The sequence below is a fragment of the Pituophis catenifer genome, unplaced genomic scaffold (assembly GCF_029215685.1).
Source record: "Pituophis catenifer annectens isolate HBS135680 unplaced genomic scaffold, rPitCat1.0.hap2 SCAF_2, whole genome shotgun sequence".
Classification (NCBI taxonomy): Eukaryota; Metazoa; Chordata; class Lepidosauria; order Squamata; family Colubridae; genus Pituophis; species Pituophis catenifer.
Window position 1 is genome coordinate 145409315 of NW_027256882.1, and position 25516 is coordinate 145434830.

Sequence of the window (25516 nt, forward strand, 5' to 3'; positions counted from 1 at the left end):
TTTTACTACTAGGTTTACTACTCAAAATTTCCACTACCAGTTTTCCAGAACTGGTCAGAACCTGCTGAAAGCCACCTCTGATTAATTTCCTCATTACTGCCAGCAGCAGCCAATGTCAGTATATACAACAGAGCAAGAGACATCATGATAGGTCTGATAGAGAGACAAGTAGTATAGAAGAAAACAGGAAGAGAACACAATGGCGTGATCTGCACACGGCACAACTTTAGACCACAAGGTTACTGGTGATTCACGAAGCTTTCTGTTAAAGTCGGTACTGAGCATGGATAACGACTGAGGCGAGACTAGCTCAACACAGCTGCTTTATTAGTTAACATAACAAGTAACCAGAATGCTTCAGAGAAACACTTGCAACAGAGCCGCTATTTATACATCGGCTGTCAGAAGGTCTAACCAATGGTCAATGTTTATGCTTCCCGCCAAGAGAGCTGTCACTTTGCAACCAATCAGAAACGCTTCCTGGTTGCTGGCGGCAACAGGCAGAGGACACTACACTCCTTCCCCCTCGGATGGCGCATGCGTAGTCTGACAAATACGCTGGGCGCCTGCGTATTCTGCTGGAACGCCGCAGTTCCGGAGCAGAAGATTCGAAATGTGGCGGAATGGAGGTTGCCAAGCCTGGATCCACTGATTGCCTGGGTATCTGTGGCCTGACCTCGCTTGGAAACTCCAGTGGCGGATGAACAACCGGATCCTCAGGTACGTCAGCCGATGGGGCCGCCTGGGAGGAGGGAGTGCGGGCCGCAACTTTGGCTCGGAAATTGTTTTTTGGGATCCGCCACCTCAATTAGTCCAGGTTCTGACCCGATGGGGGCAGGAGGGAAAGCAAACAGTCGCTCTTGGATCTGATCAATGTGTCGGCGCCAGCTTCGACCATCCTCGAGCAAGATCCTATAATAACAGGGCCCTGTTATTTTGGAAATTTGACCTGGCAACCAGCGAGATTCCCCCCCGTAATTCCGAGCATATATTCGGTCCCCTAGGTTAAAGGTCCTGACCCTACTAGTAGAATCCAGGGGGGTATCCATTGCATAGTTCGGATGTAGCCTGTCCAGGGTTGTTCTGAGGCGGCACCCCATGAGGAGCTCGGCCGGACTGCGGTTAGTTGTTGGGCAGGGAGTGGGGTGTTGCGCCAGGAGATATTTCGTGATCTTCTCCGCCCAGTTGGCCAGCCCCAGTTTGGACAGGATGTCCTTGGCAGATCTAATTGCCCTCTCAGCCAGTCCATTGCTGGCCAGATGAAAGGGAGCCACCGAGACATGGCGGATGCCCAGTTCAGTCAGGAACACCTGGAAAACAGCAGAGGTGAACTGTGGGCTGTTATCTGACACAATCAGGTCCGGCAGGCCATGGGTAGCGAACCACATATGAAGGATCTGGATAATGGCCCCTGGTGTGGTGGAGGAGATGCGTGCCAACTCTACCCACTTAGAATAAGCGTCAACAACTATTAATATGGTCTGACCCTGGAATGGCCCTGCCAGGTCGATATGAAGCCGAGACCAAGGGCTCCTAGGAGCTTCCCACTCTCTGGCGGGGGGCTTCTGGGGGAGCCGGGCGGGACTGTTGGCAACTCTGACATCTTCCTACCCACTCAGCTATAGACTTGTCCAAGTTAGGCGACCCAGAGCCTTCATCCGGGCGATACCCGAGTGTCCTTCATGAAGGCTACGTAAAATGGGCGTTTGCAAGGGGGGAGGAATCACTACCCTGCATCCCCAAAGAAGGCAGCCCCTCAACACAGACAACTCATGCTGCCTCTTTTCATATGGCCGGAATTCCTCGGGTATGTGTTCCCGAGGCCATCCCCGGCATACCCAATCTAAGACCTGGGTCTATCTTCGGGTCTTTCAGCGAGGATTTGACTATGTCCAATGTAGTAACAGGGACCTCCCATTCATCTACCAAGAAAATGGGTGCTCCTGGGGCTGGGTCAGAAACAGGCAAAGGCAAGGGACAGCGACTGAGGCCATCTGCATTTCCTAGGGCCTTCCCTGGGCGGTGTATGAGTTGGTAGTTGTAGACGGCCAAAAATACTGACCAGCGAGACAGGCGTGGAGGCATGATTTGGGGGGTCTGTCTGTCCCCGGACAACAAACCCAGAAGGGGCTTGTGATCTGTGAAAAGCTGGAAGAAACGACCATATAAATAATCATGGAATTTTTTGACCGCTGACACGATAGCCAAGGCCTCTTTATCCAACTGGCTATAAATGCGTTCAGCTGGGGACAAAGTTCTTGAGAAGTAAGCTATGGGAGCCTCAATCCCATTTGGCAGTACATGGCTCAGGACTGCGCCAATACCATAGGGAAAGGCATCACAAGCCAGTGAGAGGGGAAGACGATCAGAGTACTGAACAAGAACTGCATTTGAAGTTAGGAGATCCTTAACAGCTGCAAAAGCGGAGGCCTGCACCTTTCCCCAATGCCAGGGTGTATTGCTGTCCAGCAACCTGTGGAGAGGTTCTGCCACAGATGCCTTATGTGGCAGAAAAACACTATAAAAATTAAGCAGGCCCAGAAATGATTGCAGCTCCGCCTTGCATGTGGGAGTTGGGGCCTTCTTTATAGCGTCCACTTTAGAAGGCGTGGAGTGCAAGCTGTCTGCATCTATTAAAAACCCTAAGAATTCTACGTTGGGAACACCAAATCTGCATTTAGGTTTTTTAAGTTTGAGGCCTGTCTGTCTAAAACGGGTCAAGACGAGACGCAAACGGTGAGCAGTTGTGCCTTGCTAGTTGCAGAAACCAAAACATTATCGAAATAAGGGATGACCCCAGGTATTCCATGCAACAAACGCTCCATGAGGCTCTGGAATAACCCTGGGGCCACACTGATTCCGAATTGGAGGCGGCGACATTTAAAAGCCCCTTTGTGAGTAACAATTGTTTGGGTAGTCGCTGTGGCATCGTCCACAGGAAGTTGCTGGAAGGCCTGGGCCATGTCCAGCTTAGCGAATATGGTGCCCTGACCCAGGGAATGTAGGAGGTGCTGGACCACAGGAACTGGATACGGGTGCGCTTGTAAGGCCCGATTGAGGGTGCATTTAAAATCCCCACAGATGCGAATAGACCCATTGGGTTTGATTGGTATAACAATGGGGGTCTCCCAAGGGGAGTGGTCTGTGGGTTCCAGAACCCCTTGAGCAACCAACTTATCCAGTTCCTGGTCCACCTTCGGGCGAAGGGCAAATGGCACTCGCCTTGGCTTGAGACGAATAGGGGCTACTTGTAGGTCGAGACTGAGGGAAATAGGGGATCCAGTGTATTTACCTAAGGTGTCATCGAAAACTTCGGCGAACTCTGTGGTCAGGGTCTCAAAACCATCTGTGGAGATGGAGTGAATGCCGGAGACTGTGAGGCCGAAAGCCTCAAACCAGTCTAGCCCAAGTAAACTGGGAAGGTGACCCTTAAGGGAAGGTGACCCGAGAAAGTCCCCCTGAATTTAGCCTGTCCCATAATGGGGATGGTATTTCCTTGATAATCACGAAGCCTGGTAAAGCAGGCAGAAAGGTGACTTTTAGGTAGGGTAGGTAATAGCTTCTGTAGGGTGTTCCAGGCTATGATAGAGTTAGAAGAGCCTGTATCCACCTCCATTTGGCAGGGAACACCCTCTATCTTAACTGTGAGGTAATTTTTTTTCCTGAAACCTGAGGAAGCCTGACTGGTCGACACCACAGGGTGGGTGTTGTCTTGGAAGATTGTGAAACAGTCTTCCCAGGACTTGGCGAGACCCCTTTGGGGTCTCCTAAAGGAACGTTGGTCTGAAGCAGGACGGGTTTCCGGTGCAGATGCTCGGCAAACTTTGGCAAGGTGGCCTTTTTTCCCGCAGCGCTGGCAGATTGCAGACTTAAAACAGCAAAGGGACTGGGGGTGGTTCTCGCCGTATCCCAGCAGGCAGATGGTGGGGTCTTCCTTCCTGGTGCCCTCTTTCCCGGCAGGGACTTCAGGCAGCTCATTTCGGTTTCCTCATCAGTAGTGTCATCAGAAAATTCTTCCTCATAATGTATGGGAATGATGCGGCTAGGTGGGATCGCTGTATGAGTTCGGTGCATCTCGGCTGTCAACTTGTTCGACATCTCCAATGCACAGGCTTCATCGATAGCGATTTGGAGGGTGATATCAGTCCTCGCTAGAAGACGCCGTTGCAGCCGGATGTCCCTCACTCCGCACACCAATTGCTCTAAAAGGGAATCATCCAAATCGCGGAATTTGCACTCAATCGCTGCAGATCTGAGGGAAGCCATATACTGGTTAATGGATTTGCCTTCCCTCTGAAGGATTTGGCAGAAAGCAAATCGCCAGGGAATGCGAGATGGAGCCGGTGCATAATGAGCCCGCAGCTTGGCTAAAAGAACGTCCCAAGGCACCGTAGAAATGAGCTGAGGAGCCAACAAAGCCCGTGCTGTTGTGAATATCTCAGGGCCACAGGAGTTTAAGAAATGGGCTCGTTTCCTGTCACTGGAGAGTGACAGGATAAGATTTGAGAGTGACAGCATAATCATTTGCCTGTAGAAAGCATTCGAAGCGCTCCATATAGGCATCCCAGGACTCTGTGGCGGGCTCGAAACGGGCGAACATGGCCGGGGTGGACATCGTAATGCGGCAAGAAAAGAAACGGATGCGTACCTTGAGTCTCCTCAGTAGCCCCAAACCTCGTCGCCAGTGTTAAAGTGGGTACTGAGCATGGATAACGACTGAGGCAAGACTAGCTCAACACAGCTGCTTTATTAGTTAACATAACAAGTAACCAGAACGCTTCAGAGAAACACTTATTTATTTATTTATTTATTTATTTATTAAATTTCTATACCGCCCTTCTCCAAATAGGACTCAGGGCGGTGCACAGCCAAGATAAAAACAAAGCATACAAAATTTAAGAAGAGTATTAAAATAATTAAATATTTTGGCTGAAATTAAGATAACCCAATTTAAAATCAATTTAAAATTTAACTCAGGCCAGCCCAGCTTGTTGAAATAAATAGGTTTTCAGGGCCCGACGAAAAATCCGGAGGTCTGTTATTATACGTAACTCTGGGGGAAGGTTGTTCCAGAGGGTGGGCGCCGTCACAGAGAAGGCTCTCCCCCTGGGGGTCGCCAGCCGACATTGTCTGGCGGACGGCACCCTGAGGAGGCCCACTCTGTGCGAGCGTACTGGCCGGTGGGAGGCTATTGGTGGCAGAAGGTGGTCTCGTAAATACCCCGGCCCTAAGCCATGGAGCGCTTTAAAGGTGGTCACCAACACCTTGAAGCGCACCCAGAAGACCACTGGGAGCCAGTGCAGCTCGCGCAGGAGAGGTGTCACATGGGAGCGCCTCGTCGCCCCCATAATCCCCCGCGCGGCCGCGTTCTGGACCAGCTGGAGCCTCCGGGTGCACCCCAGGGGGAGCCCCATGTAGAGAGCGTTGCAGTAGTCCAGGCGGGAAATGACTAGTGCCTGAGTGACTGTGCGTAGAGAGTCCCGATCTAGAAAGGGGCGCAGCTGGCGTATCAGGCGAACCTGATAAAAAGCCCCCCTGGCCACGGCCGTCAAATGATCTTCTAAAGACAGCCGTGCGTCCAGGAGGACGCCCAAGTTGCGAGCCCTCTCCGTGGGGGCGAGTGATTCGCCCCCAATAGCCAGCGATGGCGTCAGCTGGCTATATCGGGACGCTGGAAGCCACAGCCACTCGGTCTTGGAGGGGTTGAGTCGGAGCCTGTTTCTCCCCATCCAGGCCCGCACGGCCTCCAGGCACTGGGACATCACTTCAAGGGCATCGTTGGGGTGGCCTGGGGTGGAGATGTACAGCTGGGTGTCATCAGCGTACTGATGGAACTCCACCCCAAAGCCACGGATGATCTCACCCAGCGGCTTTACATAAATGTTGAACAGAAGGGGCGAGAGGACCGACCCTTGTGGCACCCCACAAGCCAGGTGCCTCGGGGTCGACCGCTGCCCCCCCATCAACACAGATTGCGACCGGTCAGAGAGGTAGGAGGAGAACCACCGCAGAACGGTGCCCCCCACCCCCAACCCCGCCAACCGGTGCAACATGATACCATGGTCGATGGTATCAAAAGCCGCTGAGAGGTCTAACAGGACCAGGATAGAGGAGCAACCCCTATCCCGAGCCCTCCAGAGATCATCCACCAACGCGACCAATGCCGTTTCCGTGCTGTGCCCAGGCCGGAAGCCGGACTGGAGCGGGTCTAGATAGACAGCTTCATCCAGGTACCGGGGGAGCTGTTGCGCCACCACACTCTCAACAACCTTCGCAACAAAGCGAAGGTTGGAGACTGGACGATAGTTAGCCAAAACAGCCGGATCCAGAGAGGGCTTCTTGAGGAGGGGCCTCACAACCGCTTCTTTCAAAGCGGCCGGCAGGACCCCCTCACTCAAAGAAGCGTTAACAATCTTCTGGAGCCAGCCTCGTGTCACCTCCCGGGAAGCCAGTACCAACCAGGAGGGACACGGGTCCAATAAACATGTGGTCGCGTTCAGCCGTCCCAGGACCCTGTCCATGTCCTCGGGAGCTACAGGATCGAACTCCCCCCAGATAACACTCTCAAGACCTGCCTCAGTCATCCCGTCCGGACATACCCAGTCAGAGGCCAGTCCTTCCCGAATCTGAGCGATTTTGTCATACAGATACTGCACAAAGTCCTCGGCTCGACCCTGCAAGGGGTCATCCCGCGCTTCCAGATGGAGGAGGGAGCGGGTCACCCTAAACAGGGCGGCCGGGCGATTATCTGATGACGCGATAAGAGCGGCAAAATAACTAGATTTCGCCGCTTTTATCGCCACTAGGTAGGTCTTAATATGAGACCTCACCAGTGTTCAGTCGGATTCGGAGCGACTGGTCCTCCAACTACTCTCCAGGCGTCTTTTCTGGCGCTTCATCTCCCTGAGCTCCTCGGAGAACCAAGGAGCTAGGTGAGTTCGGTGCCGGGTCAGAGGCCGCAAAGGCACGACACGGTCCAAGGCCCCGGCAGCCGCACTATCCCAGGCGGCCACCAGGTCCTCAGTCGAGTCATGAGCCAGAGTCTCAGGAAATGGCCCAAGCTCCATCTGGAACCTATCAGGGTCCATCAGGCGCCTGGGGCGGAACCACCTGGTCGGTCCCGCCTCCCTGCGGCGGGGTGCAGCAGTTAGAAAGTCCAGTCGAAGGAGTGAGTGGTCAGACCATGACAAGGGTTCGATGACTATATCCCCTGTATCAAGGCCACTCAACCACTGACCAGAGACAAAAACTAAGTCCAGAGTGTGTCCACCCGTGTGAGTGGGGTCATGAATTAACTGAGTAAGGTCCATGGCCGTCATGGAAGCCATGAACTCTCGAGCCACCTCAGACGTTTCGCCGACAGATGGCAGGTTGAAATCCCCCATGACTAGAAGTCTGGGGGTACCAACCGCCACCTCAGCTATGACGTTGAGCAGCTCGAGCAGGGCCGTTGCCACGCGGCAGGGAGCCAGGTACGTGATCAACAAGCCCATCTGTACTCCACGACCCCACCTCACAAAAAGGGACTCACATCCGGCTATCTGTGGAACAGTGGTCTCCCTCGGATCAAGACTTTCCTTTATAATAACCGCCACCCCCCCCGCCCCTGCCCTGAGCTCTCGGCTGATGGAATGCTCGGAAACCTGGTGGGCACATATCCACGAGGGGAACCCCCCCCTCATGGCCCAACCAGGTCTCCGTAATACCTGCCAGGTCCGCTCCCCCCTCCTGAATAAGATCGCAAATGAGGGGGTCTTTATTTACCACGGACCTGGCATTGCACGACAGCAGCCAAAGGCTCGAGCCCTGAGAGTCTGAACAGCCTGGGATACGAGAAGGGCTATGGGGACCGGGGCGTGCCACCGCTCGAAGATAGCGAGTGCGCGCCCCCACTACATGATGCGGCCCCCTGCTCCCACCATATCTGCCCCTCCCACTCAACACATTGATAGAAAAGCCCTCGACAGAATGGACTCTGATGTCCCCCTTACCCCCGGAATCTGCACCCTCCGTGGCCCCACTAACAGCTGGGCCGGACCCCTCCCCCCGTGGGTTAACCCCCAAACCCACACAACCCTCCCGCCCCTTAAAATCCCTTAAAAATCTATCAAAAAGTTTCCCTAAAAAACCCCTTAATCCCCTTTTTGCAGCATGCCACCTCTCGGGGTGCCAAAGCCCGTCATAAAGGTAGGCCCTTGATAAAGTGGAGGGCCACACCTGCGAGAGGGGGGAGTCTCGCAGAATAAGAAGTTCTGTTGGCGAATACATCTAATCAATCAATTAATCAATCAATCAATCAATCAATCAATCGGGGGAAAATCAACGGCCTGGGGGTAATCAAGATAGTCCAAAGTCTGGAAAGGGATATTCAATCAATTCCAAGTCAGTAAACTCCACTGCTCTCTCACAGCAGTGGATGGAGTGTTAGGCCGCTTCGAGGCCAGATGTTAACACCAGCTGCCCTCTCACGAAAGCTGGGAAGGGCCAGAAACCGCAGTCATCGACCGGCACCATGAAAGACTTGAAATCCGAATTGCAACAGAGCCACTATTTATACATCGGCTGTCAGAAGGTATAACCAATGGTCAACGTTGATGCTTCCCGCCAAGAGAGTGGTCACTTTGCAACCAATGAGAAACGCTTCCTGGTTGCTGGCGGCAACAGGCAGAGGACGTTACACCTTCAATATAATCCCAGAGACTTTTAAAGTTATTGTCACAGTTAGCATGACAGGGAAAATTATTAAGACACATGACCGACTGATCATATGAACTAGGTTTCATTTTAATTAAGTTTAAATGGAATGGAATAAGATGACCAAATACAATTCTGGTCCTTATATGTTGAATTTGATCTGCAGGAAGCCCTGATACTTTTAAAAAAAATATTTTGATGTAAAACCTTAAGTAACTGAATTTATGCAATATACTAAGCCAGGGATCCCCAACCCCCAGTCGGTGGATCATCATTGGTCCGCGACATGCTAGAAACCAGGCCGCGCAAACAAGCGAAGCCCCATCTGCGGGATGCAGGCAGCAAATGAACCCCCCCCTCTGGTTCGCGGAAAAATCTCTCTCCATAGGCTAGTCCTTGATGCCCAAAAGATTGGAGGCCACTGAACTAAGCCATAAGATGTGGTTTATAATGGCTAGGTTTACCCAGAATGCTAAATGTACACAGTGTGTCTTAGTGCAATGTGTGAATGTAATGAATATATACTGCATGTCTAACAAAGTACTGCATTGTAAGCAGCCCAGAGTCATTTTGGACGGTGAGATGGACAGCATATAAACGTAATAATAAATAAGAAAGAGTAAATAAAAGTATGGTACTACTGAATTAGGTGACTGACAAAGGCGACCCCATGTCATTCACAGAGCATAGTTTTGCTCAGACAGGACAACTTTAAATTAGAAGCAGAAACGCATGTCTTTTCCCCTCAGAATCAATCAAATTAAAAAGAGGCAACACTTCCCTGGGAACTGCCTGGTAAAACTAAGATGTAGAATTATCCAAACCCAGTCATCTTCTGGTGTCCTCTGAGGTAATGCCAATAATATATCTAAATTAAAATGAGAAAAACAAGTATGTTTGGGACAGCACTTCCTAGAATTGCTAATATGTCACTCTCTTGAGTTTATCTGGCAGACTCTTCACTTTGTAAGTGACTAATCTGAGTTTGCCTCAATTTTTGGCAATGGCTTTTGTTTACTGGGAGGAGGTAAGCATGTCTCATGTGACTTAACAGATTCAGCAGCGTCTTTGAAGAGACACCACGCTCCACCTATTTTAAGAGCAAGAAGGACTCTTTGCCAAGGCCTGATATTTAAGAGAACTGCACTACAATATAACCAAACCCAGAGAATTTCACAACAACAAAATTTTTCATCCAAATCCTTCCTGTTGCCATGTTTCTTATTAATCCGTCCCAACAGATATGGTACTGTTTGATCAGCTTAACTACCTGCTGGTTTACATGCCCACATTAAAAAAAATAACATTTTTAAAATAACAGGACACTTTATAGGCACTGTGGAACACATTCTTGGCATACAGTTGGTCCTTGACTTATAACTGCTATCGAGACCAGAATTTTTGTTGCTAAGCATCGTGGTTGCTAAGTGAGTAGCGCCTGATTCTACAACCTTTCATGCCATGATTACTAAGCAAATTACTTTAGTTGTTAAGTGAATCATGTGGTTGTTAAGCGGATCTGGCTTCCCCCATTAACTTTGCTTGTTAGACACCAGCTGGAAGTTGCAAATAGTAATCACATGACCTTGGGATGCTGCAAACTTTGTAAATGAATTGTTGTAAGTTGAGGATTACTGTAGTGTTTTTATGGGCAATGAAGGTTTCCATGAAAAGTATGTGAAGGGAAATGATTGTATTAAAACAAAGATTCATAAGCAAGAGTGGGCAAGAATCTAGTCCTCAGTTTTCAGAGTTTTCATATATGTTTTGGTATATCAGTGATCAAAGTTATTCCTCTATTGACATTCCTGGAAACAACATATGGGGGGGAAATATAATGTTTTTGCAAGGATATCAGCAAGCCAATGACAGTATAGGTACCGGTATATAGTCTGTTCAAAATAGAGAGATATAGGTGTACCACAGAGCATAAATTTCCTTGTTTTAGTAAAATCTGGACTATACAAGAAACTGATAAGGGGACTTGTAGACCTGGCACTATTAAAAGTGTTTTATGAAAGAAAGAAATTAACATTTTAAGTTCTGGACATAAATATCTGTATTTTAGGAATACACTGGTAGTTAGTTGTCCGTAACTGAACTTGAAAATTCAGTGGCAAATCTGATTAGAAGTTGGATGGGAAACCATAGCAAAAGACTAGGGCAGTAGGCTTGAGTGGGAACTAAAAATATATATATACTGTCAATAAATGACAAACTCCATCCATTATGTTATCAAGAAACCTACGCAGGTCTGTCTCTATCCATGAGGTCAGCAAGAGTCAAACTTGACTCAAAAGAGATTTTATCTTTTTATGCTATAGAAAGCAATGCACAATAAAGGAAAAATAGATGTATATTAGTAGTGAAGATAATACAGATGATGTTTTACAAAATAATACCTTATTACATTTACTTACTTACTTACTTACTTATTTACTTACTTAATCCAATCCAATCCAATCCAATCCAATCCAATCCAATCCAATCCAATCCAATCCAATCCAACTCAATGTATATTGGCACCCATCTCAAATACATTATTCTGGGTTGTCAGCAATGATTAAAAACAAATGAAAACATAACAAGCCAATAATAATATATTGTATACAACACCTGAGGTAAAACAATTAATACAACAATTAATAAACCATGATATGGCCTCAATTACACATCCAGGGCTCTGGGCTCATTAACTAAACCAGGTTTCAAGGTCTTACAAAAGGCCAGCAGAGTCAAACCAAGTCTAATCCCCAGGGGAAAAAGGTTTGTTTGTATGTATGTTTGTTTGACTTCTATGCCATCCATCTTGTCAAAGTGACTCTAGGCCAGTGGTGGGTTCCTCCCGGTTCGGTCTGGTTCGGCCGAGCCGGTAGTGGTGATGATATGACGTCACCGAACCGGTTCTCCCCCCCCCCGCCCTCCCACCCCCCCACGTTATTCTTACCTTTTATTTGGTCCCACCCCCAATCTATTGCTGCCTCCTGAGTCCCAGCTGATGACTAGAGGGAAAAAAACTGTTTAAACTCTTGCCGTCCTACAGCTGATCAGTGTTAAAAGCAAACAAATGAGTTGGGTCGGAAGTGCGAGGACTGGTCGTAAGTGCGGGGACCTTCCAGAAATGACTCTGACCAGCTAGCCATGCCCACCTAGTCACATGACCTCCAAGCCACACCCACAAAATAAGCCACGCCCACAGAACCGGTAGTAAAAAAATTTAGAACCCACCCCTGTTCTAGGCGGCTTATGATCTTTCAATAAAACACTTTATAAAATATTTAAAACAATAGTTGGGTTCCAAACAGAAAACCTTCTCTTTCTGGGCTCCAGCAGATGACACTCTATAATGGACAGGACCCATAGAATGCCATTCGTGTTAGATCAGACAGGATGGGTAGATATAACTAGGGAGACGGTCCTACAAGTAGTGGTGGGTTGCCCCCAGTTTGCACTGGTTCTATAGAACCGGTAGTAAAACCGGCAGGAGGCTCCGCCCACTGACCCTGACGTCATTAAAATGCTTCTGCGCTTGTGCAGAAGAGCGCGCGTGTGCACTAACGAAGCAAGCGCGTGCACGCGGCCCCATTGCGAACCAGTAGTAAAGGTAAGTAGAACCCACCCCTGCCTACAAGCATCAGTAAATATCAATAAAACAAAGCTACAGATAGTCCTCGACTTACAACCATTCATTTAGTGACCGTTCAAAGTTACAACTGCACTGAAAGGGATGACTTGTGACCGTTTTTCACACTTACGGATGTTGCAGCATCCCCATGGTCACATGATCAAAATTCAGATCAACTGACTCATATTTATGACAATTTCCCAAGGTCACCTTTTATGACCTTCTGACAAGCAAAGTCAATGGGGAAGACAGATTCACTTAACAACCGTGTTACTAACTTAAGAACTATAGAGATTCACTTTAACAATTGTGGCAAGGAAGCTCATAAAATTGGGCAAAATTCACTTAACAAATGTTTTGCTTAGCAACAGAAATTTTGGGCTCAATTGTGGTCGTGAATCGAGAACTACCTCTTTAGCTAATTAAAATTAGACAATAGCAAATGGCTGCTATTATGTTCAACTGGATAGGCCTAAAATAAAATTGAGACATCTAGGTCTGGTGACCACTAGATGGCAGCAAAGAGAACTATAAAGTCTTTGCTTATACTGTACTGTGCCTAGTGATTGCCTGGATTTTTGCACCACAGATAGCAAAATTCTACAAACATATTCACAGATAAATTGTTATAAGTACAAGGAAATTACTTTTTATAATGGATGGTAAGTGGCTGCAGTGGTGCCACAGGGCACAGGATGGCTGCTTTGGAGGTCAGGAAGGCACACAGAAAGTAGCAGGAGCAACTTACAGAAGCACCTTGCAACCTTCCCCATTGACTTTGCTTGTGGGAAGCTGGCAGGGAAGTTCGCAAGTAGTGATCATGTGATTGCAATATATTGCAACCATCCTAAGTGCAAGCTGGTTACCAAGCCCAGGTCATAATCAGGTGTGACCACAGGGATGCTGGGACAGTCAGGACTTTGAGGACTGGTCATAACTATACTTGTTCAGCATTTTCGTAATTTCAAACAGTTGCTGAACAAATGGCCATTAACTGAGAACTTAATGTTAAAGTTAAAAGAAAGTTAAGAGGAAATATCACTGCCTGAAGTATCCACAATTCTTGTTTTAATGGGATTAAAAAATATTCAGAAATCCAGTGCCAGAAACAGTTCCCATTTACAGATAAGGCTTCACACACTGCCCAGAGGCTACTATACAAGGACAAATCATGCATTACAGAAAACGCTTGGAGCTAGGAGATACTTCTAAAGTAATCTACCGGATCCCCTGTATGGATTGTCCCTGTGACTATGTAGGACAGATGGTGAGAAAGCTAACCACCAGATTACAAGAACAAAAGTGAGCAGTCAGACAAGGAGATCTGAACTCATTGGTAGCCTCACATTGCAATGAACAAGGACATATATTCAGTTTCACAGCTATTAAGATTGTTGGCTGAGCAGGTACAAAAATAGCCAGGGAAATTATTGAAGCCTTGGAAACAGGCCCCTTGTCAGTCAACCAAGGTGATGATGGTAAATCATGTGGCAGCACATGGAAACAATAGCCAATTTAATAACCAGCCATCAACAACCCAATCAACAACTAAAAAGCCACATATAAACAGGCGCCACATACTATATACTACGTATAGAATAGTCCCAAAGCACACATTCTGGTGAGAGAAAAGTTCCCTGAGGATGGACTCCAGCACGAGTCCAAAAAGTTTGGAAGACTAAACCTTTGGTTCCCTGTGACTGATCCAGATTGGATCTTGTATATAAAAAATAATTGGCACAATATCAAAACTCAGAAGTTGAGTGGAAAAGAAGTACATGAATGGGGATGAACTTCAACAGAATGAATAGGGTATTCAGAACAAAAGTGTTAAAGTCCCATAATCCCACTTTTCATAACAATTATTATTTTCTAGAGACAAGATTTAATTTTCCACAAAACCTCTTCTTTATTGGGTCATGTGTCAGAAAATCTGCCTGAGAAAATGTATAAAGAACCAAAATGACTCACTGGGAACTTGCTTAACAGTTTCCCAAGAGGTAGTCATCTAAAACAAACAATTTATTTCTGCAAAAGAAGAGGGCGCTTAATTATATTTCTTCCAATAAGCCTGTGTGGGTAATAATTATTTGCTTCATGAATAGAAAAAGAGGTTGAGTATCCAAAGTCATCCCAAGCATGATTGCAAATCTCAACTTGCCTGGGAAGGGCTTTATAAGTTGATGGTTTTACTAAAGTACATATGTAGGAATTATTTTATAGCCAAATCTGAGATTTTTTTTTAGAATTACAACCCTGAAACATCTGTGGGAGTCAATTCTACAAAGCCTGCTGGAATACCTTTTGCAGGTGATGTTGAAAGAAATTTATTCATTTATTTAAAAGACTTACCGTAGATAGCTGCCCATATTATGAACCATAACCCTGGGTGACTCACAAAGATATAAAAACCTTTTTTTAAAAAGAAACCACCATCCAAAGAATCACAATGGAAATTCTGGGTTTCTGGGTCAACACTCTCCCACATATCAGGCTTCTACCTTGCTGGACTCTATTCTCACCTTACCCCTACAATTTGTCAAAGTCTTCCATGTTCCATACACAGCAGGGGCAGTTAAGGAGAAGAAACACTTCCTAAAACCTAGGTCCTACCAGATGGCAGCACGTAACAGAAGGGATTTGGAGTGTGCCCACCTTATTTGACCTAGTGGGTACAGGCAGATACTGTAACTTCAAAAGCCACTCATTATGAATTGTTTCTCTTTTATCCAGGGGTATGTATATGTGACACGTCAACAGAATCAGAGGTGGAATTCAGCCGGTTTGGACCGGTTCAAGCAAACCGGTAGCGCTGACAATCAGTTGGCCCCGCCAACCCGCCTTTGCTCGATCCTGTCCTTTATTTCCTGCTTTGTAGCTCATCTCAATTGTGCGGCACAGCTGATTTCCCCCACCCCTCGTTGTTCTACTTACCATTGCTGACTTGGAAGGTAAGCAGATGAGCTTCTGTTTTTTTTTTTTTTTTATAAAACAGCTACTTTATATATTTAAGTAAATATAAATACTTATAGAATTCACCATAACAGAAGTTAAAAATTCACATTCTTTCCCACCAACTTGGGACCAATGTACCTTCCCCTTAGACAGATAAATCTTTTCAGAATGCTATATTTGATCTGCATCTAACGCTAAACAATTTCTTGGATAGGTCATAAAGCAATATTTTTTTGCACCTTATACAAAACCATTTTTTCACATAAAAAGAAATGTGATTATATTTAGTGGACATAAATGTTCCATTTTCAGTGCAAGTGCAAGCACCTTAGACACACGTACGCGCAAAGCGCAAGCTCACCAAACCAGTTGTTAAACCGACAGCATTCACCATTGAACAGAATCAAGTTTTTCTGAACTTTTGACCTACTGAGCCCATCACTGGACTAGCTGCTGGCACCGGACAGGACCAGGCAGAATAGAACAAGGCTCTAAAAGATACCAGATCTCTTTCTTGTACATCATCCAGAAAGCGGATGCTACCACAGCACAGACAACAGCAATTAACTGAGATGGTTGGCGTCCATAATTCTTTACTAGAAAAGTTAATTACAAAATCAGTGTTTTTAGAAAGGTGTATTTTAAGAACTGTCCTAGCACATATTTGCAGATAAATCTCACAATTCCTTACAAATAGTCATGCTGTTTGCAGCTAACTAAAGCTAATGTTTTGCCAAAGATCCAGCAACTGAGCCATGAGCTAAAGGAAATGCTACTAGGGAAATTTTGGGGGTGATGGGGGATTAACTAGTGTAACTAACACACACACACACACACACACACACACACACACACACACGGTAATGTCTCCTTCGTTTCAAACTAAGTCCATGTAGTTTTCTCTAGAAGAATACAGATATGGTTTATCATTCATTACTTTCTTCCAAGATATTTTTTTCAGCTTCCCACTCTAGTGTATTGCTATAAGATTTCCTGGTGGTCTCCTTTCCAAGTACTAACCATATCTGACTCTACTTAGCTTTTTAGCCATGTTAACTACACCTATGTAATGGAAAGAAAATCCACACAGCACTATAATGTTCTGTAAAAGTTGCATTTAAAGATCCAACTAAACAACACTTTCACTAAGCATACAAGAATTGAAGATGTGTCTTCAGTTAAATCCAGACTGGATTTAAACTGACCTGAATTTCTGCCACAGCAAATTTTGACTGCATTTCTATATCTGAGCTATGAGTCAATTGGCACATAAAATTTCTCAAAACAGAATAAAGCACTTCCTTTTGACTCATGAAAGCAGCTGGGTTGCTTTCCAGGACCACTGAACTATTTTGAACATTGGTCCTTACTCCCTCCACACGTAGGCAGCGACAGCTAGTAGTAGTTTCGCAAACACTTATGTGGGCCTGGAAAAAAATATGTTAAACAGCATAGAAGGTGCTTTGTTTATACTACTGTATGATCCAAGGCATTTCTTTTGAAGGATTTATGCAATATCTTCTCGGTACTGAATATACAGGGGAGGATTTCTTACATTACACCATTCCAAATAGAAACATAATACAGAGGATTTTGTAGCTGATCTTTCTAGGGATTGTGATGTGTCATCCTTAGAAAGAGAAATGGAAACTGGCCAGCTACCCTCACTTCTGCGCTCTGAACACCAGAGTAGCTTAACAGTTTTCCTCTGAGTAGTTTACAATATGTTATCTTCTCAGAAGGACTGTTCACATAGATGCTAACTCTTGATTGTCATATGCACCCAGGCCTAACAAAGATGCTTGAAAGCTATCTAAAGATACAGGCCTAAGTGCTGAGTATGACTGGTAGCATGAGATTAAAAAAAACACTTGACTTTATGGACAAACCCATATAACTTTCTCTACAAACAGATATGATGTCATTATTTTCTTCCAGGATGTTTTCTCAAGTAGTCTACAATCCTGGAATTTTTTGGTCGTCTCCCATCCATTAAATAGGTCTGATGCTGTTTAGTACTTTTAAAGATAAGCCAGACTTGAATAGGCCCTATTGTCTGTTGTGATGGGAAAGATAGAAGGGAAAGGGCAGAGTCAAACATCCCATTTTTTTTTCTTTTTCAGCAGAAAATAATCTTTTCAGGAGAGAAGGATGAACAATGTCTTTGACTGCCAGGATGGTAAGTTTTCTGCCTGAATCAACATGCATCTGCAACCTGAGTGGGCAGCAGTTGGATGGACGTCACCCTTCTCCCACCTGGCACTTTCCTTGAGTTCCTTGAGTTTTTAATTCTCAGAATTCTAAGTCAGCATGTCAGAAGATGAATATGCAACACAACAGCAGTATCTAGAAGCTGCCAGCTGGAGAAAATCTTCCCAAATCATGCCAAGGGTTATCACTTGGGGAAGCAAACAGCCCAAATGTCTCTATGCGCCTTTTGTGAAAGCAACCACTTTTGGCTTTGTTTGCAAAATTTGAGTTGTAGCCTGCCTACCTGGATTTTAGAAACCCGGGCAACTATTTGGGGTGTCTCAGCAATTAAGAGGAATGCTAACTAGTATAAGCAGAAACTGTAAACCGTAGCCTGACCAAGGTTAGTAATTAGCTAATGGTGGGAGGGACACCCGGAAGTTTTATTCAGTTCCTTACCCGAGAAATGCACAACTTCTTTAAAGTTATTTCTTTGTGGGAGGGATTTAAAATCTTATAAAGTTTCTGACTTTTAAATATTTTTAGCGTGGATCTCCTTTGTTCCATGTTGTCATTTATCTTGAAATTGTAGAGTGGAAACCAGACGCTGATATGATTCCCAGTCTGTCCTAGATAGCCAAGAGGCCTTTTAAGATATGGAGACACCTACAGGAGACCTCCACAATGCCAATACGGTAGGTTTATATTATTTTTACTTTTTATTTTAAAAGTGAATCTTAGGATAGAGATCGATGGTTGGTTCAAGATACAAATACTGATAGAAGAGAATATTTGTAGTTCACAGTTGAACTGTGAAGTCCTTGGTGTTCTCTGAGCTTGGTGGTTTTCTTGCAGATGTTTCATTACCAAACTAGGTAACATCATCAATGCTGATGATGTTCCTAGTTTGGTAATGAAACATTTGTAAGAAAGCCACCCACCTTAGAGGGCACCAAGGACTACACAAGCTACAAATACTGTAATTCTCCCTTGATTTATATCCTCTTTTATTGTAATGTAAGCTACACTTAATTGATAAAACATCAGTTAGCATTAATGAATGAACTAACGAACCTCACTATCTGGAAGGTCATATTTCCTTACACTGTACAACAGGGATTTTAGTTCTTTTGAGAACTCAGACAAACATAAGGAGATACACTGACAGTGTTAGAATTCATGTATATATGAAAAGGCCTCACATTGAGAAAACATGAATATAATGATTCATGTTTCAAGCAACTCCACAGTGGTACATAACTAATGTTAGTTTTCTGTCTGAACTAATTCAAAGTGAGTACTGAAAAGTGAGTGTTATTCTGAAATCAAAGATTCTGCCATAAATGTCATTATTTACAAAATGAAGAATTAAACCTAAATAATGGCATTGATCATATAGGCTGTTCAGGACTGAGAAGAAATTAAATTTCATGCTTTCTAGAAAAGATTCTGGATCTTCTCCATGCTAAATATCCAATAATTCCATTGTCCAGACACATTGTTAAAAATATGTATTTGGTAAAGCTCCATATTTTTAATTACTATACACAAAATGAAATGTATCTGTAAACAAATTATTTCCTAAATGAAACACAAAAGGAAGGGTAGGCATATTTTTGACCCTAGAAACCAGAAACACTCCAAACTGGGTCTTAGAGTAAAATGATTCTACTCCAGGGTACAGTAACTTACAGTACAAAAATATCCTAAGAAAAGGAAGCAGACTTTTTAATTTTCGCATATATAACCTTGACAACAGAGGCAGAAACAAAAAAGGGACACCAAACTGCAAGGCAGGGCTTTCAATCAAGGACTGTGCCCAAGAGCAAGGTGTTGCTTTCATCTTAGAATTATCGGCCAAGTGTGATTGGACACAGAAGGAATTTGTCTTTGGTGCATATGCTCTCAGTGTATATAAAAAGACAAGATACATTTGTCAAGAATCATAAGGTACAACACTTAATGATAGTCATAGGAAACAAATAAGCAATCAAATCATTCTCTACTTTTCCTTTGCTTTAAGAACACCTGGAAACTCATTTCTCACAACCTGTACTTTTTACTTAACATGATTTGTCTGATAACTAGCAGAAATACAGGATACACTCCTAAAGACAAACAGCTTCTTCCTCATATTACACATTTCCACTTATTCCTCTTATGTCCTCCATTTGTTCTATATATTACAGGGTACTTTCCAATGCTATCCCTTTGCTTTCTTCTCCCAAGTTTATTTCTGAATGACTTTAATTTAAAAAAACAAAACAAAAAAAGTTCAAACAATAATGAAGAGTTTAAACAGTAATGACAACATATTCCAATTGTGCATGTTATTAGCGTAATTTATATTCTTACAGTCCTTACAATTTGATTTTCTGGACCACTGAAGTAGGCTTTTTGATTTGAAAAAAGGAGCCTTGGTAGTACAGTGGTCTAAGGCACCCTGTTATTAAGCTGGTTATTAAGACCAGCTGCCTGCAATTACTGTAAGTTCGAATCTCGCCAAGGCTCAAGGTTGACTCAGCCTTCCATCCTTTCTAAGGTAGGTAAATTGAGGACCCAGTTGTGGGGGCAATAAGCTGACTTTGTATAAATATACAAAAGGATGAAGGCTATTGCTGAGCACATTGTAAGCCGCCCTGAGTCTCTGGAGAAGGGCGGCATATAAATCAAATTAAAAAAAAAAAAAAGAAAGAAATGAAGGTTTGACTAGGGATTTTCTTTAATGTCTGATCAGCTTGGCAAAGCAGAGGTTTTCTTTATCTTACAAGCTTGTAATCAGCATGGCAAAGGATCAAGTTTCCATACTCTACCGAGTAAACTACCGTATTTTTCGGAGTACACTTTTCTGCCTCCAGAAGAGACTGAAAATTTGGGTGCATCTTATACTCTGAATGTAACCCCGCCCATTCGCCGGCCCCCATACTTTGGCCTCTGCACATCCTCTTCCTGGCTGCAGAGATTGCCAGTGACAATGGCTTGTGTTTTTGGGCTCCAGACGTCGCGTTTTCAGCCTCCAACCACTCCGTTTGAGAGCCCTTCAAGGCTGCGGGGATCGGCAAAGCACATTGCTAATTGCCGCCTCAAAACGCAATGCTTCTGGAGGCTGAAAACGCAATGCACGGTGCCCAAAATGGCTACCTGGAACAGCTGCTGCCTTCACACTTTGCCTGCTTTAGTCATTGGAGCTCCCTACGATGATCAGCTATGCTTTAGAAGTGGTTTTTTAGCTCCAACCAGCCCCAACCTCCAACCCAAATAACCGTCTGATGTTTTAAAAATTAAAAGGGAAATACAAGTGATAAGCCAAGAGAATGACCTGAAAAATAGTTTTTAATTAAATTTAGGAAACAGGCTTGTTAAAGCCTTGAAAAAAATATGTGTAATGGGATAAGGAAGAATTTAAGAGAAATAAAATCCTATAACAATAATTGGCTGAATTTAAAATTAAGACTGCTAGAAGTAAAAAGTAGTAATATAAAGTTGGTTTATTTGATCAAGGTTAATGTAAGACTTCATTTTGTTTTGCAAAGTTCTTTAGGGACTTTCTGCTGACACCAGGACTGAAAAGTTGATGTTTTATGGACTTGTTTATAGGGAAGGGAAGGGCTGGAAACAAGATATATATATTTGTAACCCTATAGAGGATTTAGAATTACTAAATTTGTTTATCCTTGTTAAACAAATTTAACATACTTAGGGGGCCCCCAAAAAGCCCTACTAAGCAGGTATATACAAAAGTATGTAGGCTATTGCTTAATGCATTGTAAGCCGCCCTGAGGTTCCAGAGAAGGGCGGCATATAAATCAAATTAATTAATTAATTAATTAATTAATTAATTAATTAATTAATTAATCTTTGTTGTAATGAAGGTTGGAAGTCACTTCTTTATATATTTTTCTTTATTCTTTCCTTCTTTCCTGCACTTATTTTTTTCCTTTCGATCCTCTTCTTCTCCAAGTGTAGTTTTTATTAGTTTTTACTATTGTTAATAAAAAAAAAAAGAACATGCAAAAACAAAGAAGGGCGTCATGCATTTATTAGCGTCATGCATTTTTGTTTGAAGTACAAACAGTTTATCTGGCCAAAAGGTGTTCTTTTCCAGAAACTGAACAAACATGCACAATCAGCCTTTCAGATTTGTTGATGTAACCATGAGAGTCAAGGGCTGGAGAACTTAAATCAAATCCTATTCATGTCCCAATCTTTGGGGATTCTGGACAGGCAACTGCTTTCCTGCAACTGCATATTAAAATATTTTCTATTTTATTCCCATACAGCAGTCAGAATGCACATTAGGGAGACAAAGCTTCAAATTCTGATTTAGCTTATTTAGGGAAGAGTTAATATTATCCCAACTTCACAGGAATGTTGTGAAGACAGATTGAGAGAATTAAGAGTAATGCTGCAATAAATTTAGGGAGTGGAGGTGGAAGTAGAATATTATTCTTATAAAAAACAATGCCTATAACTATAACTAATCTTTTTTTGTTCTGGAGCAAAGGTGCTCCAGAATTATTTAACATTTTAATATATTTAAATATAAATATATTTAATAAAGTTCAGCAGAAACGGTTTATCCTTATTACAGTAGGAAATTCACTTAAAAAAGCCTTCTCCAACCTGTCACTCTCCAGATGTGACATAATAGGATCCCAGCAAGCAGGAATGCTGGTTAAACCTTCCAACCACTTCAGTCCCGAGACATCTGAAGGATACTTGACTAGAAACTTCACTTCAGTGTTTAGCTCACACAAAATGTAAATGACATCTTCCAGGGCCCTTAAATCCAATGACAGTTAAGTACCTTTTGTTTTAAAATGACAACACACTGTTCTAAGCTGGCATGCCTTATCCATTTGGCTTCTGTCAGCTTTCTCCCAGCCTTCCAAATTTATCTGAACTGAAGAAACCAGTTCCAACCAGAATTTCAGTAAAAATGCTAATTACAAAGAATCTGAAACTGATTTCAATGCAAACTTCATTGAATATATTACAATTAATTTCTAAGTAAGCATTCATAATTGGGATAAAATACCGAATTTTAAAGATTTACATGGCCACCCATCTTAACCAATATCTAGCTTCCAGTATGGCAAAGAGAGAATTGTTATATTTAAGTTTCCTTGAGATTCTGATTGCTAGAGTGACACATTACAGCAAAAGGCAGAAATGGCTTCATCCCCAATCCAAGATTTATTGTGTTTAACTGAGCTCTACTGGACTTTTAAAAACAATCAAGAATAATCTTTTGAGTATTTTCTTTGGGTTTTTTTGTTTTTTTTTTGTTATTACTATTAATTGGTATTTCCTCAAAGACTAGTTGGCCAGTTTATATAAACACTTTAAATGCATATTACATAAGTCTCTGCTTTTCAGTCTGTTCCGACCTCTACAAGCGAACCGGAAGGGAAAAAAATACTTTTTTTTTTTGCTGCTGTAGAAAGTGGAACTACTGTAATTATGCATTTCTGGAGCCAACTAGCTTTGCGGTATCCTTTAAAATTTACCATTCAAGTGAATTTTAGGTTGTATGCAAGAACTTCACACACGTGGGTCAGCGAAGAAGCTCACAGCAGCCATTAGTGAAACTAGCGTTAACAAGCAGTTCTAATAACTCAGCAAAAATCATCTTCGGGAGCCGTTAATAGACTTGACAGCATAAAAAAAAACAACAGACCAAAAGAAGAAACAGAAGACACCCAAGCTTAAACTGAAGACTGCAAACTGCCAACTCGGAGAGGAACGGCGGCGACTACTTCGATTTCTGCAAAGGCTCGCTCGCAAGCACCGGCAATCTATTGAGTCATCAGTATCATCCGTTGCAACAAGGACAGCTCGGCTTCCGGGAGATTAGGAGTCTCTAGTGCATGTATACAACAGCAGCCAGATACACACACCCAAACTGGCAGAAACCTGTTCTGCCCGGATCGGCTGTAGCTGTAGCGGCGGCAGCAGCACGAGCTTAAACCTGGGGAAAGAAGCTCGCGCCGCCGCGAAGGCAAGAGCGCGCACTGGGGCTCGCGCCCGGGAACCCTTATGCCAAAGCAGGTCGACCGCTAGGGGGCGCTACCCGAGTCCGGGGGGAACCTGCCCCAGCAATTAAGATGACGCTTCTTTAAAAGCTGAGGGCCAAATGCAAACTCTATAAAGTACACGCGTCCCAAAGAAAGCCGTGGGGCTGCGTCAACTCTCCAGCCGGTCAGCGTGACTGCAGTGTGGCAATTTGGCGCGATTTTTTTTTTTTTTTTTTTGGTTTGGTTAGTTTCGTTCGCCGCGCGCGCGACTGTTTCACGCGAGGCTTTTTGCCCTGGAAATGTAGTGGTCACGCCAGGAATTTGCAACTGCGAAGCTACAAAGAACTACTTGGGTGCCAAGTGGTACCCAGACTTTGGTCTGAGCACCAGCCGAGTCCACTCGGACGGCTTCGTTGCTTTTTCAGTTACTTGGTCTGGATCATGTTTGCACCTTGGGACTCAATGATTAAAAGTCCACGCCTCCTCTCTTTTGAACGGCTTCTTTGCGGGGAGGGGGGGTGGTATTTAGCAGATCTTGCCATTTCGTTGAAAAAGATGCCGATGGTGGCTGGCTGGCGGGCGGGCCCGAGGAGGAAGAAATTCACGCGGATGCCTTCCGCAAGACGAAGCTCGGCGCTCCCTGCGGCAATTTACCTTAGCTGACCTTCCAGCGAATGAGGGGCTGAGCTAGATTTAAGCGAGAGGCTCCCCCGCCGTCGCCCGCGTTTACAATCCCCGCGTTAATACGCGAAGGGAATTTCCCCTTGTTGCTCTCACCCACCCGCCACAGACGACCCCCGCAAATTCACGTGCTGATGAAGACACTGGAGAGGAAACCATGCAAAAGAGTGGGGGGGGGAGGCGGGAGATGGTACCTTTAACAGTACAGAGAATTGTTGGGAAAGAGCGGGTCGAACTTACTAGGAAAGGCTCCAGGGGAGGGGAAAAAAAAAGACGGAAAGACTGCAGTCTTGGGAAGCGAGGAGTCTCACGCGAGGGATTTCCTCCAACCGAGATGGGCTCTTCGGGGATGAGCTAAACTAGGGACTCCCAAGCGGCGCAGCGAAGCTTCCTTTTGCATGAAGATGCTCAGCCTCTATGAAATGGGAGGCGGGTGGGGGGAGGGGAGTTCACTTAGTGCATTTTTTAGAATATACATTACAAGCGGGGAAATGGTTTGTCGAGCTCTGCCTGCCGCTGCTTCTTAAAAGAGGAACTTAACAAGGGGGGGTGGGAAAGAGGGACAGGGAAAGTCTCTTTAATAACCGCGCGTCTGGGCTGCGGCTTAGGCGAATTACATCAGTTTTATGGCATTATGAGGAAAGAGGAGAAGGTGTCACGAAGGGAAGCAAACGTGGCAGAGTCCGACCGCTCTCCAAATAAAACTCGTCCACCCCATCCCACTGCACCCTTCCCTTGGGTTTGTCGCCTCCTCTCCCAACGTTACTCGTTCAGGTCGCGGCTCCTTGCGGCCGCCCGGCGCGCGCTTCCTTCTAGAGCGCGCGGAAGCCGGCCCGCCCGCTACCTCGCCCGCTCGCTCGCTCTTCAGCTGCTGCAATTGCAATTGCAAAACCGGGTTCCGGCGCGCACATGGCGCTGCTGAGTTACAGCGCGCGCCAGATCCGCCGGTAGAGACCGGCTTGAGCCGGTATATAAAAAAAGCGGAGCTGATGTGGTGTGAACCAGAAGAGACGGCAGCATTTGCTAAAAAAGGAGCGGGGAGAGCGTGCGTGGGAAGGCGAGAGAGATTGCTAAGAGTCGAGCCGAGGGCAGAAATCCCCCCCCGAAAAAAGAAAAAAACTCGGGAGCGAAGGACGCGCCGGCTGGCCATGGGGCAGCCTTGGCACCAGCAGCGGGAGCCTAGCATCGGATAACGAGCCAGACTCCCGGCCGCTCTTTCCCGACGAAGGGGGGGTCTATTTTAGGAGTAGGGCAGGCTCCACCTTTTCCAAAGGGGGTCAGGAGTATAAATCTGAAGCGACTGCAGCCCCCTTCCCGCGCCTTCTGGAGCGGGGTCTTTGGTTCGCGCTACTGA

At 45.0% G+C, this 25516-nt stretch overlaps 1 protein-coding gene across 2 annotated transcripts in view; it reads right to left on the minus strand.

Annotated features, from left to right (window-relative positions):
- Window positions 1-25516, minus strand: part of ARSG (arylsulfatase G) — a 127664-nt gene that overhangs the window by 76849 nt on the left and 25299 nt on the right. Inside the window, exon 1 of one of the 2 annotated variants that reach the window (XM_070937726.1) lies at window positions 23145-23875. The exons of the other annotated variant lie outside the window; for it this stretch is intronic. The gene's annotated coding sequence lies outside the window, so the exon portion shown is untranslated. Of the gene's footprint in view, window positions 1-23144; window positions 23876-25516 lie in introns of those variants that run through there. 2 annotated transcript variants of the gene reach the window in all.